Source organism: Schistocerca cancellata, chromosome 8 (assembly GCF_023864275.1).
Source record: "Schistocerca cancellata isolate TAMUIC-IGC-003103 chromosome 8, iqSchCanc2.1, whole genome shotgun sequence".
Taxonomy (NCBI): domain Eukaryota; kingdom Metazoa; phylum Arthropoda; class Insecta; order Orthoptera; family Acrididae; genus Schistocerca; species Schistocerca cancellata.
Genome location: NC_064633.1, coordinates 38907705 through 38922139, shown reverse-complemented (window position 1 = coordinate 38922139; position 14435 = coordinate 38907705).

Here is a 14435-nt window from a genome sequence, read left to right as displayed (position 1 = left end):
ATGGTAGTACGTTAAATACCCCCAACCCGAGGCGAAAGCAAAGGGTGCGTGGCACAGGGGAAGCTGCGTTACGAGAGACACAGCATCTGTCTCTCCTGAGTTGAGCGGCGGCAGTCGGGGGAGAGGTGTGGGCTCCTGTGGCCTGGTTGCTGCTGCTCCTCACGTCTGGACGACGTTGAAAGTCTCCCAACCCAAGGTGGACGCAAAGGGTGCATGGAGCAGGGGGAGCTGCGCAAAAGGGGCACAACATCTGCCCCTTCTGGGCTCTGGGTTGAGTGGTGGTGTAGGGTGGGTGCGGTGGGGTGCTGGCCTCGGCTGCGACGTGCTGCGCCTGCCCGGCGCTGCTGCTCCCTATGGAGACGCCACCATCTGTGTCTCTGCTGCCGATGGCCTGGTTTACCATCGTGGGATCTTGTCCCAATTTGGCAAGTGTGACTCGCCGCGCCTCTGGTCTTCAGAGGCATGTTCTGCCAATCCCGGAGGTGGCAACACAGCCCGGGTTAGGCTAGATGGGTCCAGACCCCCGAACGGCTGGGTGACTGGCCCGCCACCTGAGTAGCAGAGGGGTCCTTGGCCGCAAGGTGGAAGCTCAGGCTAGTAGTGGGCGAAGGGCGAGAGGTGCATCCACCTCTCCAGAGTGCGGGATGCACTTGCCAATGCGGGATGAGTGAAATCGGTGGTGACCAGTTACTGAAGGGGACCAGTGCACTGGTAACAATGTGTTCAACCTGGCAAATCTGAGGGGTCCTTGGTCTAGGGGCGAGACCAGTGGGCAAGCTGAAGTTAGTCCCCCCCCACCCCCCCCCCCACCCATGCCAGAGGAGCCAGTCCGGGGTAAGAGACATGGCTCCCAATCTTTTTTCGCTTGTCAGTAAATGATGGCCACAGAAGAGACAAACGATTCTGGTGCGCTTCAGTGCTAGCTGATCCCTTGCAACAAGATGGCCTGGGTCAGGTGATGGAGGATACAGTCATGGATAGGCAAACGAGGATAACTCAGTTCCTTGACCAAAGTATTAAAAACGGGAAAATTAGACAGGCTGCAGTCCAGGCCATAAAAACGAGCTGGAGACATGGGCATCTGCCAATGCCAAGATAGAATCGAGGAGCTAGAGATGGAAAATGAAAGAAAACAAACTGTCAAAACATGGGCTGGCGTGGTTGTACAAGCACCAACAAAGGCCCAGTCAAAGAAGAACATAGCCAACGTCTCCAAACGGCCTGACACTGCAGTTTTCTTAAGACCCATGCCCGACCAAGACGTCAAGAAAGTTCAGGAGATATTCGCCACTACAGTAAACCCGGCCACAGAAACAATTGAAATCAATAGAGTTAAGGCAACTAAAAACGTTGTCATAGTTGATGCCACAGAGGATGACAAAAATATTAGCTAATCAAAAATTGTGCAATTCAGTTACATGCAATCCACCCCGGAAACGTAACCCATCTACATATATTCTCCGCAATCCATCATACGGTGCGTGGCGGAGGATACCTCGTACCACAACTAGCATCTTCTCTCCCTGTTCCACTCCCAAACAGAATGAGGGAAAAATGACTGCGTATATGCCTCTGTACGAGCCCTAATCTCTCTTATCTTATCTGTGTGGTCTTTCCGCGAAATATAAGTTGGCGGAAACAAAATTGTACTGCAGTCAGCCTCAAATGCTGGTTCTCTAAATTTCCTCAGTAGCGATTCACGAAAAGAACGCCTCCTTTCCTCCAGAGACTCCCACCCGCGTTCCTGAAGCATTTCCATAACACTCACGTGATGATCAAACCTACCAGTAACAAATCTGGCTGTGTCAAGCTCTCAATTGCTTCTATGTCCTCCCTCAATCCGACTTGATAGGGATCTCAAACGCTCGAGCAGTACTCAAGAATAGGTCGTATTAGTGTTTTATAAGCGGTCTCCTTTACAGATGAACCACATCTTCCCAAAATTCTACCAATGAACCGAAGACGACTATCCGGCTTCCCCACAACTGCCATTACATGCTTGTCCCACTTCATATCGCTCTGCAATGTTACGCCCAAATATTTAATCGACGTGCCTGTGTCAAGCGCTACACTACTAATGGAGTATTCAATCATTACGGGATTCTTTTTCCTATTCATCCGCATTAATTTACATTTATCTATATTTAGAGTTAGCTGCCATTCTTTACACCAATCAAAAATCCTCTCCTTGTATCCACCTACAGTCACTCAACGACGACACCTTCCCGTACACCACAGCATCATCAGCAAACAGCCGCACATTGCTATCCACCCTATCTAAAAGATCATTTATGTAGATAGAAAACAACAGCGGACCTACCACACGTCCCTGGGGCACTCCAGATGATACCCCCACCTCCGATGAACACTCACCATCGAGGACAACGTACTGGGTTCTATTACTTACTCTGTACGATGTCCCCGCAACACTAATGAACGAAGATTTATGTTAAACCCTGCACCAACAAAATTTAGATGACATGGACATAAATACCTTCATGAAAGGTTTCAAGCTAAGGTTCATGACAAGATCTAGGGACCGAGATGTAGTCCATCGTGTTGCAAAGGTCTTGGGGGCACTGTGGAAGAAACTGACAGCTATGGGCAAGGTCTACATAGGTTTCCATGCCATAAACGTTAAAGATTGCTTTGTGGTACCTCATTGCCACAACTGTGCGGTCATAGATCATATACACAAATACTGTAGCAGGAAGCCGGCACGCTCCAAGTGCGCAGCTGAGGACCACTTAAAGAAAAACTGTAATAAACCAGGCATCTGTATACCATGCACGCGTAGGGGCAAAAAGATCTGTGATGCAACTGGTAGAAACTGCGCGACATATAAAATGTTGGAACAGCGTCTGATGTCTCGGACAGACTGTGGCTGATGCTGTCATTGAGACCAGGATAGCCAAAAAAGAAAGTCCCCAAGTAAGAGGAGAAGGGATGCGGAGAGGGGACGTAAATTGACAGACTTTCTAAAGTCTTTATCAGAGACAAGAGAACGCAGAACAACTATGCTTGATGTATGTATTCAAACTGAGCCTGTGCCTCAGGCTCCTCCAGGTGTCTCCTCCTCCCTCAGCCGGGGGCCCAGTCAAACAGAGGAAGCGGAAAAAATATGTTGGGCGGCCAGTGGCGGTGGGCCGACCAATCATAATCCAAGGCAGCCAAGTATTAGACAACAGCTCGCGTGCCAGTACAATAAACAGCGCCATACCCGTACAAGAAGGACTTTCACAACAAATACTACAGGACAGTACAGTTACCAGCATGGTGCAGCTACAGGTAGCACAAAGAGCTATGGGAGCAGCCCCGAGAAGGGTGTACCCAAACTTAGAGCTCGCCATGCAGCTGTCGCACTTGGAGCAGCCGGCTGTCTTGACAACTGCACTCAGACATGTCGTACGTTTAGGGCACAAATATGGTAGAAAGGTCACCTTCTCGACAATACAGGCTGTGGACAGAATACAACTAAAGTTGTTGAATCTCCCCACTGACTTCGGAGCCCTGCATGACCTTATTACAAAGGTTTTTGAAGGACGAGATGAAAGATTTGACTTGGAGGAAATTTAAATACAGTCTCTCTTAGCAAATGGACGCATTGCCTTAGATTGGAAAAAGACCTGGTCTGATTGCAACGTACATACTTATTTTCCATAATGATAAGTGAAATAATGACTGGACAGATAAACGCACACAATAGACGTTTGGTCATGCAGGAACTGCAAAAAGTAGTGGAGGAGTGGAGGCTGGATATATTCTGCCTGCAGGAGCCATACTCCAAAGCTGGGCAAATTTCCTCTATGACTACAACTTGGCAGGTAATTTACACTGGAGAGGAGCCAAAAACAGCTCTAATTGCAGCAAATAAGGCCTTACGAGTCACTACTATATCACAGTTATCAAATAGCCACTGCAACGTCGTGGAATTACCTGTAGGACTCATTTACAACATCAAAATTTACTTCCAATATGGAGGTAATTTTCAAGATTTCCCGGATCATTTCACTCGAGTCACCACGGCGTTGCGAGGGCGGAAGATTATCACAACCACGGATATGAATGCCGAATCCCCCCTATGGTATAGTGGGACTAGACATGCAAATGGGGAGAAGGCTGAAGAGCTAATCATGGCCTCCCAACTAGTTGTGGCAAATAGACCAGGGAATCCCCCCACCTAAAGAGGTGGAGGCTGATTTGGAACAAATATGTCACTTTGTCAACACCCAGTATCATCAGCAACATCAGGAATTCGAGAGTCCTAGATCAAGTCACAACAAGTGACCATAATCCGATTGTTTTCAGCCTTAGTGACGAGGAGTGCCGCAGGGACCTGGGGTGGAAGATCCTATACAACTTCAATAGGACGGATTGGGAATGCCTATCTCGGGCGTGTGTCATTCCTCCGTTGCCTGAGGGTGACGTAGACGTGGATAGGTACGCTGAAGAACTGGTGGGGTCAGCAGTTAGAGCGGCGAAAGCTGCTGTACCCACCAAGAGGAGAGAAGCTGCGGCCTCCCCATCACCATGGACTGCCTACCTCGAACGTATGCGCCAGTCTGTGAGACGGGCGAGGAAGTATTACCAGCGAAGTGTCGTCTGGCAAGAAAAACAGTTCTTGCTGTAGTGATACCGAGAAGTCAAAGACGTCTTCCAGAAAGAGCTGAAGGAGGTTAGGGTCAAAAGATGGGAAAGATATGTGCTGCACCAACTGGCCACTGACCCTTGGGGAGCCCCTATTAATTGGTCAGAGAAAAAATAAGATCTCCCTCGGTTCTTTCGACGATCAGAGATGGCGGCCGAATGGCAGAGTCCTGGCAGGAGACCGCCGAGGTCCTTCTTCAGACTCTGTTACCAGATGATGAGGAGAACGAGGACAACGAAATCCAACGGCAGATCCGTAGGGAAGATCATTAAGAGTACACCAACGACACCGTGGTGTACCCCTTTCCTGAGGAAGAGTGGAAGTACATAACAAATCTCTCAAAAGGGGGAAGGCTCCAGGGCCAGGCGGCATAATAGCGGAGGTTGTACAATTCCTCGCCCCTCAGCTAATAGCACCTCTCACAGGGTTCTTCAATGAGTGCTTGGTAAATTTCCGAAAATCTAGAAAAGGGCAAATGATACAGTAGTTTTATCTTAGGCGATTTGAGTGTGCTTAATGTACTCCAGTTATCCAACCGGGAAAGTGGACCTACAGTTTGGCCGATAGAGATTCGTTCTCGCGAGCTCTCTGTTTCCAGGCACGCGCTTTAACGCTAGGCCACCAATGCTCCCGTGAATATCAATTCTTCGTTTGTAGGGTTTGATAACTGATTTCGCGAGTTTTAAAATATGTGACATATATAGCCGTGTCTTTGAATTGTATGGATCATCATCATCTTGGACAGTTTCCAGCCACTGGCTGGGTCTGTCGGGAACACAAGCCTCTCCATCGTGTTCTGTCTTTCCACCATTCCCCCTCTTCCACCTTCGTCCAGTTCTCTCCTCTTCTCATCACACATTCCTTCACTCCCTTCACCCATCTATCGCTTGGTCTTCCTCTGGGCCTCTTCCACTCCAGTTGCAGATCAAACATCCTCTTTGGAATTCTTCCCTCGTCCATTCTCTTCATGTGTCCATACCACTGCAGTCTTGATTTTTCTATCCTATCCTGTACTGGTTCCTCCTTTAGTCTTTCCCTCACATACACATTTCGCAATCTGTCTCGTCTTGTTACACCCAACCTGCTCCTCTGGAACTTCATTTCACTAGCCTGTATTCTACTTTTGTCGCTTTCGTGCATTACCCATGTCTCACTTCCGTATGCCAATATGGGGACAAAGTAGGTTCGGTATATAATTCCCTTGGATTTCTGTGGCACCTCCTTGCTCCAAATAAGCCCCCTAATGCATTTGTAGAACTGCCCTGCTTTTCTGCACCTTTCATTTATTTCCATTGCGTTTCCCCTCTTACTTTCAATCACGCTTCCCAGGTACTTGAAGTTCTTTACCACTTGTAGTTTTTCCCCTCAACAAGTTATATCCACATTTGGCCTATTCTTCTTCCTTGTTGTGACGATTATTTCACTTTTCTTTGCAGAGAAATGCATTCCATATTGTGCTGCCGTTGCCTCCCATGCATCTAACTGCTCTTGCACCTCCTTCTCGCAATTTCTCCATAACATCAGGTCATCGGCAAAAAGCACTGCTTTCATTTTATGATCTCCAATTGCATCTGATACTTGCTGTAGGATTTCATCCATAACAATAATAAACAATAAAGGCGAAAGTGCACTTCCCTGTCGCAGCCCATTTTCCAGCTTGAACCATGCAGTACGTTCCCTCCCCACAACTCTCACTTCCCTCATAAAAGCTTAAATTTTTCACACAGCCAAGGCACCGTAGACCTTGGTATGTGACACAAATTTCAATTTGATACCTCTACCTGTTCATAAAAAAAGGCTTTTTAACAGTTATACAGATAGACATTCGGGCAATAAAACGATCCTATAAATGTTCCGTTTTCACCGATTGAGGTACGGAATCCTAAAAAAAAGACGCTTCATAGTTATTTTATATAGATGTGGACTCCCTGAACAAGCAAGCCACGGGGAGTGGCCCGCGGTTTGAGGCGCCATGTCACGGATTGTGCGGCCCCTCCCGCAGGAGGTCCGAGTCCTCCCTCGGTCGGGGGTGTGTGTGTTGTTCTTAGCATAAGTTAGTTTAAAGTAGCGTGTAAGTCTAGGGACCGATGACCTCAGCAGTTTGGTCCCTTATGAATTCACCCACACCTGAACAGTTGAACAAGCAATGAACTCAAGACGTAAGGCTAAGGTAGGTATATACACACCTGAAAATTGAAATAAGAACACCGTGAATTCATTGTCCCAAGAAGGGGAAACTTTATTGACACATTCCTGGGGTCAGATACATCACATGATCACACTGACAGAACCACAGGCACATAGACACAGGCAACAGAGCATGCACAATGTCGGCACTAGTACAGTGTATATCCACCTTTCGCAGCAATGCAGGCTGCTATTCTCCCATGGAGACGATCGTAGAGATGCTGGATGTAGTCCTGTGGAACGGCTTGCCATGCCATTTCCACCTGGCGCCTCAGTTGGACCAGCGTTCGTGCTGGACGTGCAGACCGCGTGAGACGACGCTTCATCCAGTCCCAAACATGCTCAATGGGGGACAGATCCGGAGATCTTGCTGGCCAGGGTAGTTGACTTACACCTTCTAGAGCACGTTGGGTGGCACGGGATACATGCGGACGTGCATTGTCCTGTAGGAACAGCAAGTTCCCTTGCCGGTCTAGGAATGGTAGAACGATGGGTTCGATGACTGTTTGGATGTACCGTGCACTATTCAGTGTCCCCTCGACGATCACCAGTGGTGTACGGCCAGTGTAGGAGATCGCTCCCCACACCATGATGCCGGGTGTTGGCCCTGTGTGCCTCGGTCGTATGCAGTCCTGATTGTGGCTCTCACCTGCACGGCGCCAAACATGCATACGACCATCATTGGCACCAAGGCAGAAGCGACTCTCATCGCTGAAGACGACACGTCTCCATTCGTCCCCCCATTCACGCCTGTCGCGACACCACTGGAGGCGGGCTGCACGATGTTGGGGAGTGAGCGGAAGACGGCCTAACGGTGTGCGGGACCGTAGCCCAGCTTCATGGAGACGGTTGCGAATGGTCCTCGCCGATACCCCAGGAGCAACAGTGTCCCTAATTTGCTGGGAAGTGGCGGTGCGGTCCCCTACGGCACTGCGTAGGATCCTACGGTCTTGGCGTGCATCCGTGCGTCGCTGCGGTCCGGTCCCAGGTCGACGGGCACGTGCACCTTCCGCCGACCACTGGCGACAACATCGATGTACTGTGGAGACCTCACGCCCCACGTGTTGAGCAATTCGGCGGTACGTCCACCCGGCCTCCCGCATGCCCACTATACGCCCTCGCTCAAAGTCCGTCAACTGCACATACGGTTCACGTCCACGCTGTCGCGGCATGCTACCAGTGTTAAAGACTGCGATGGAGCTCCGTATGCCACGGCAAACTGGCTGACACTGACGGCGGCGGTGCACAAATGCTGCGCAGCTAGCGCCATTCGACGGCCAACACCGCGGTTCCTGGTGTGTCCGCTGTGCCGTGCGTGTGATCATTGCTTGTACAGCCCTCTCGCAGTGTCCGGAGCAAGTATGGTGGGTCTGACACACCGGTGTCAATGTGTTCTTTTTTCCATTTCCAGGAGTGTATTTAATATCAAGGTGAAATGTTCCATCTTGGCAACTAAATGAAAGGCAGTTTGTGTTTTGTCATGTGCGTTTCACTTCTTTTATTTATGAAGCATCTTCAGTTAATGAGACCGGAGTGTGTATATATGCTGCCGAGAAATGCTTGACATGGCAGTGTAATCGTCATTTGTTTCGTGTTCCGTCGTTCCTTAGTTGCTTCAAAATGCATGGAGGCAAGTAAGGAACGTCGGAAAACGAAAAAAAGACGGTTTTTAATTTGATTCCCACTTTAAATAAGGCAATAAATGGAACGTCATCTACAGTTTGCGAATACTGAGTGGCGTGGTGCAATGGGTATCGTACTTGGACCCGCATTCCACAATAGCTCATTTCTACATCTACATCTACATCTACATCTACATTTATACTCCGCAAGCCACCCAACGGTGTGTGGCGGAGGGCACTTTACGTGCCACTGTCATTACCTCCCTTTCCTGTTCCAGTCGCGTATGGTTCTCGGGAAGAACGACTGTCTGAAAGCCTCCGTGCGCGTTCTAATCTCTCTAATTTTACATTCGTGATCTCCTCGGGAGATATAAGTAGGGGGAAGCAATATATTCGATACCTCATCCAGAAACGCACCCTCTCGAAACCTGGACAGCAAGCTACACCGCGATGCAGAGCGCCTCTCTTGCAGAGTCTGCCACTTGAGTTTGTTAAACATCTCCGTAACGCTATCACGGTTACCAAATAACCCTGTGACGAAACGCGCCGCTCTTCTTTGGATCTTCTCTATCTCCTCCGTCAATCCGATCTGGTACGGATCCCGCACTGATGAGCAATACTCAAGTATAGGTCGAACGAGTGTTTTGTAAGCCACCTCCTTTGTTGATGGACTACATTTTCAAAGGACTCTCCCAATGAATCTCAACCCGGCACCCGCCTTACCAACAATTAATTTTATATGATCATTCCACTTGAAATCGTTCCGCACGCATACTCCCAGATATTTTACAGAAGTAACTGCTACCAGTGTTTGTTCCGCTATCATATAATCATACAATAAAGGATCCTTCTTTCTATGTATTCGCAATACATTACATTTGTCTATGTTAAGGGTCAGTTGCCACTCCCTGCACCAAGTGACTATCCGCTGCAGATCTTCCTGCATTTCGCTACAATTTTCCAATGCTGCAACTTCTCTGTATACTACAGCATCCATCCGAAAGAAGCACGTTTAGGTTCTCTGTGATGTTTCTGAACTGCTGTAGGTGGATCTGGGGATGGTTCTCTTTGAAAACAGACAGGGAGAAACCTGGTGAACACCATACAGTGGATGGTACAGTGGGTTGGTGTCTGAGGAGCAGGTACAGTTCTTTTTCAAAGTATTGCCATATCGTAATTATTGTCGACGGAACGCGATCTCTGCATCAATGTAAAAAAGCTTCCAAAATAGGTTCTATTGCCCAGATCGCAGTTGATACGTATTCTGATTACCAGTTTCAGCAAAGTTGTACTGCCATCTTCCGATCGTCGGTTAATTCACGTACCCGATGACATGAAGATGGTATCATAACTTTGCTGAATTTAGTAATCAGGATATGTATCTACTGAGATCTGGGCAGTAGAACTGTTTTGGAAGCTTTTTTGGATTGTAATTTGCCAAAAGTAAGTATTCCACCCTATACATGTTTATGTAATAATTTATTACGTCAAGATCACTTACATAATTTCAGTGTTCACATTACCAGTTTCGGCAATCGATTGTCATTTTCAACGTGATTAATCCACTAACAGCGTCGTCATGATATATAACAATTCTATTTATGCACTTTGAATATCATGAAGTCATGTGAAATATATCAATGAATTATAGCGACCCCCCCCCTCCCCTGCTTCGCACAGGTGTCATTAGGCGTCAACGGGTGGACGACTTATGTCGGATAGCGTCAATTTTGTTTACGGGGTCCCTGCACAGGGTTATGATTAAAATTTAGGTAACAGCTTTAGTTAACTAAATATTAACTCCAAATTCTATAACACAAACGATTTAAAAAGCGCACTAAAGGGAAGTTCACGGGTGGCACGACTTAATCGACAAATATCGCCACAGTTCAAGCAATTTGAAGGAAATATTTATAAATCATACACACAAACTTTCCTCGTGAATCAGTCTATCTATTAGTGAAATTCTCTGAGATAAGCCTTAACATACAGACAGAAAAAGACAGTGGGGGACTTTAATTTATAATGTGTGCAGATGTCGTCACATATTATAAAAAGAGGCGTAGTGATGTGAATAGGGAGTTGTGATGTGAATACAGGGGAATGAAGTATTATCGAAATCGACACAAAATATAGATTCATTTCCACTGAACATCCCGAATTTGTAACAAGAAGTGAAAACAGTGTGGCAGACAGGGGTTAGAACCCAGAGATCGTCACAGTGGCACACCAAAGCTTCGAACTTTTATTGTATAGTTTTATTGACTAAATTATAACATTTCACACAATTACTTCAAAATAACAGAACAAAAAGTCGGTTTAGACACAACTGTGTAGATTGTAACGTATTCAGACTCCAGTCTTCAGTAAACGAACTGGGGATTATGCCTTCTATTTGTTATGCAACTTGTTTTTCTTCGAACTCAGGATGTCATGCGTGCTATGCAGACACCAGTTTCCCTTTAGTGTCGTCGGAAATACTATGACGAATATTTCTTTGCTTTCTGATTGTGTAATGTACAACAGCTGCTTTGGCCAATTTATTGTGTTATTTTTGGCGACGTGGTGACGAGTGGTGGCGTCCTCTACACGCTCTATATAAACAGAACCTCCACGGCCTAGCAGCCAGTCGTAGACTCACCTCAGATGATGCCCGCAGCTAGCAACGAAACGTCAAAATGGCTCTGAGCACTATGGGACTCAACTGCTGTGGTCATAAGCCCCCTAGAACTTAGAACTACTTAAACCTAACTAACCTAAGGACAGCACACAACACCCAGCCATCACGAGGCAGAGAAAGCCCTGACCCCGCCGGGAATCGAACCCAAACGAACCGTCAGGGAGAAGTATTTCTACTATTGGACCACGGCCTCTTAGCCCGGAAGTTTTAATTACTGAGATAGTTTGTTGTTCGATTGCACTGTTGATGACAAAACATTGCAAACGATAACAACCATAAAATAAGGTGTAAACATGCGGAGCTGCCTAAAGTGGAATGAGCACGTAAAACCAACTGTAGGAAAAGCAGCTGCCAGGCTAAAATTCACTGCACGAACCTTCGGGGACTGTAACTGATTCACGAAATATGTGGCGTACAAGACATTTTTTCGACTGATTATTGAATATTGCTTATCCGTCTGGCACCATGCTAGGTAGTTTCGATAGAAGAGATGGAGACGATTCAAACAAGAATGACGCGTTTCGTCACAGCGCCTCTAATAAGCGCGAAAGCGTTCCAGAGATGCTAAACAAATTTCGGTGACATACGCTACGAGAGAGGCGTTGTGCATCAAGGACTGGCTTATTGTTAAAGTTCCGACAGCGTTCGTTACTAGGAGGGTCAACTTCTCCCACACAAGCCTCGCCAAACTTGAGGACTGGCGTTATTCCTGCTCCTCGGGAACAGCGTGGTACAAGTGTAGACGTAAAACGTAAAGCTGTGATCAATCCGAAGGTTGATTTGAAGGCGCACGGAGTGGTCGCGTGGTTTGAGGCGCCACGTCATGGACTGCGCAGCCCCTCCCTCCGGAGGTTCGAGTCCTCTCTCGGGCACGTGTGTGTGTTTTGTTCTTAGCATAAGTTACAGGGTGTTTCAAAAATGACCGGTATATTTGAAACGGCAATAAAAACTAAACGAGCAGCGATAGAAATACACCGTTTGTTGCAATATGCTTGGGACACAGTACATTTTCAGGCAGACAAACTTTCGAAATTACAGTAGTTACAATTTTCAACAACAGATGGCGCTGCGGTCTGGGAAACTCTATAGTACGATATTTTCCACATATCCACCATGCGTAGCAATAATATGGCGTAGTCTCTGAATGAAATTACCCGAAACCTTTGACAACGTGTCTGGCGGAATGGCTTCACATGCAGATGAGATGTACTGCTTCAGCTGTTCAATTGTTTCTGGATTCTGGCGGTACACCTGGTCTTTCAAGTGTCCCCACAGAAAGAAGTCACAGGGGTTCATGTCTGGCGGATAGGGAGGCCAATCCACGCCGCCTCCTGTATGTTTCGGATAGCCCAAAGCAATCACACGATCATCGAAATATTCATTCAGGAAATTAAAGACGTCGGCCGTGCGATGTGGCCGGGCACCATCTTGCATAAACCACGAGGTGTTCGCAGTGTCGTCTAAGGCAGTTTGTACCGCCACAAATTCACGAAGAATGTCCAGATAGCGTGATGCAGTAATCGTTTCGGATCTGAAAAATGGGCCAATAATTCCTTTGGAAGAAATGGCGGCCCAGACCAGTACTTTTTGAGGATGCAGGGACGATGGGACTGCAACATAGGGCTTTTCGGTTCCCCATATGCGCCAGTTCTGTTTATTGACGAAGCCGTCCAGGTAAAAATAAGCTTCGTCAGTAAACCAAATGCTGCCCCCATGCATATCGCCGTCATCAATCCTGTGCACTATATCGTTAGCGAATGTCTCTCGTGCAGCAATGGTAGCGGCGCTGAGGAGTTGCCGCGTTTCAATTTTGTACGGGTAGAGGTGTAAACTCTGGTGCATGAGACGATACGTGGACGTTGGCGTCATTTGGACCGCAGCTGCAACACGGCGAACGGAAACCCGAGGCCGCTGTCGGATCACCTGCTGCACTAGCTGCGCGTTGCCCTCTGCGGTTGCCGTACGCGGTCGCCCTACCTTTCCAGCACGTTCATCCGTCACGTTCCCAGTCCGTTGAAATTTTTCAAACAGATCCTTTATTGTATCGCTTTTCGGTCGTTCGGTTACATTAAACCTCCGTTGAAAACTTCGTCTTGTTGCAACAACACTGTGTTCTAGGCGGTGGAATTCCAACACCAGAAAAATCCTCTGTTCTAAGGAATAAACCATGTTGTCTACAGCACACTTGCACGTTGTGAACAGCACACGCTTACAGCAGAAAGACGACGTACAGAATGGCGTACCCACAGACTTCGTTGTCTTCTATATAGTTCACATCACTTGCAGCGCCATCTGTTGTTCAAAATTGTAACTACTGTAATTTCGAAAGTTTGTCCACCTGAAAATGTACTGTTGTCCCAAGCATATTGCAACAAACGGTGTATTTCTATCGCTGCTCGTTTAGTTTTTATTGCCGTTTCAAATATACCGGTCATTTTTGAAACACCCTGTAGTTTAAATTAGGTTAAGTAGTGTGTAAATCTAGGGACCGATGACCACAGCAGTTTGGCCCCTTAGGATTTGGTGATTTGAACACCACACTGCTTTACTAGGCACGCTCGCGTTCGGGGTGATACGCCATTGTCTTCCTCCGACCTATGAACTGACTTACCCAACCAATTACACACTGTGTTAACATGCGACACTACTTCAAAAATCGAATTTCTGCAACCGTTTTTCGCTGTCATGTAGACATGTCAAGGCCTAAAGCATTTTTGCTAGAATGGTCAAATATCGGTTCCCGATCGTAAGTTGTCTGACACAAATGGCGTCTGGGAATCAGCTGTTTCGACTGCTGATCTAGTCAGCGCAATGGCTTCTTTCTCTCCTATTAAATATTAGAGGTAGACAACTCTATGTTCTGCCTTCACCGCACATAACGCATTCCCTTCAGATTAGCCGAAATTTTTAAAAATTTTAGAAACACAACACAACTTGACAACAAAGCATATTTCAAAACCTGTTGTGCGTATACGTGGAAGCGAAGATCGAATGTGGAAGTGGAAATCTGGCAACTAGGACTGCATTGCCAGAGCGTTTCATCTGACCAACCACAAGAGGTTTTGCGAAATCGGTTTACAAACCCGGTTTCGGGAGTCCAACGTGAGCACAGTAATTGGCGGACCTACAGTTTAACGTGGATTTTGATTCACGGTACAGCACGTCATTTTTCACATTAACAACCATTGCCAGAAGGGATGAATAACAGGGAAAAATCCTGGGATTAAGCGGGTATCGAACCCAAGACCTTCACAGCCAGTCTGGCACTTTAGCTCTTTTTGTTGTTTTTTTTTTTGTT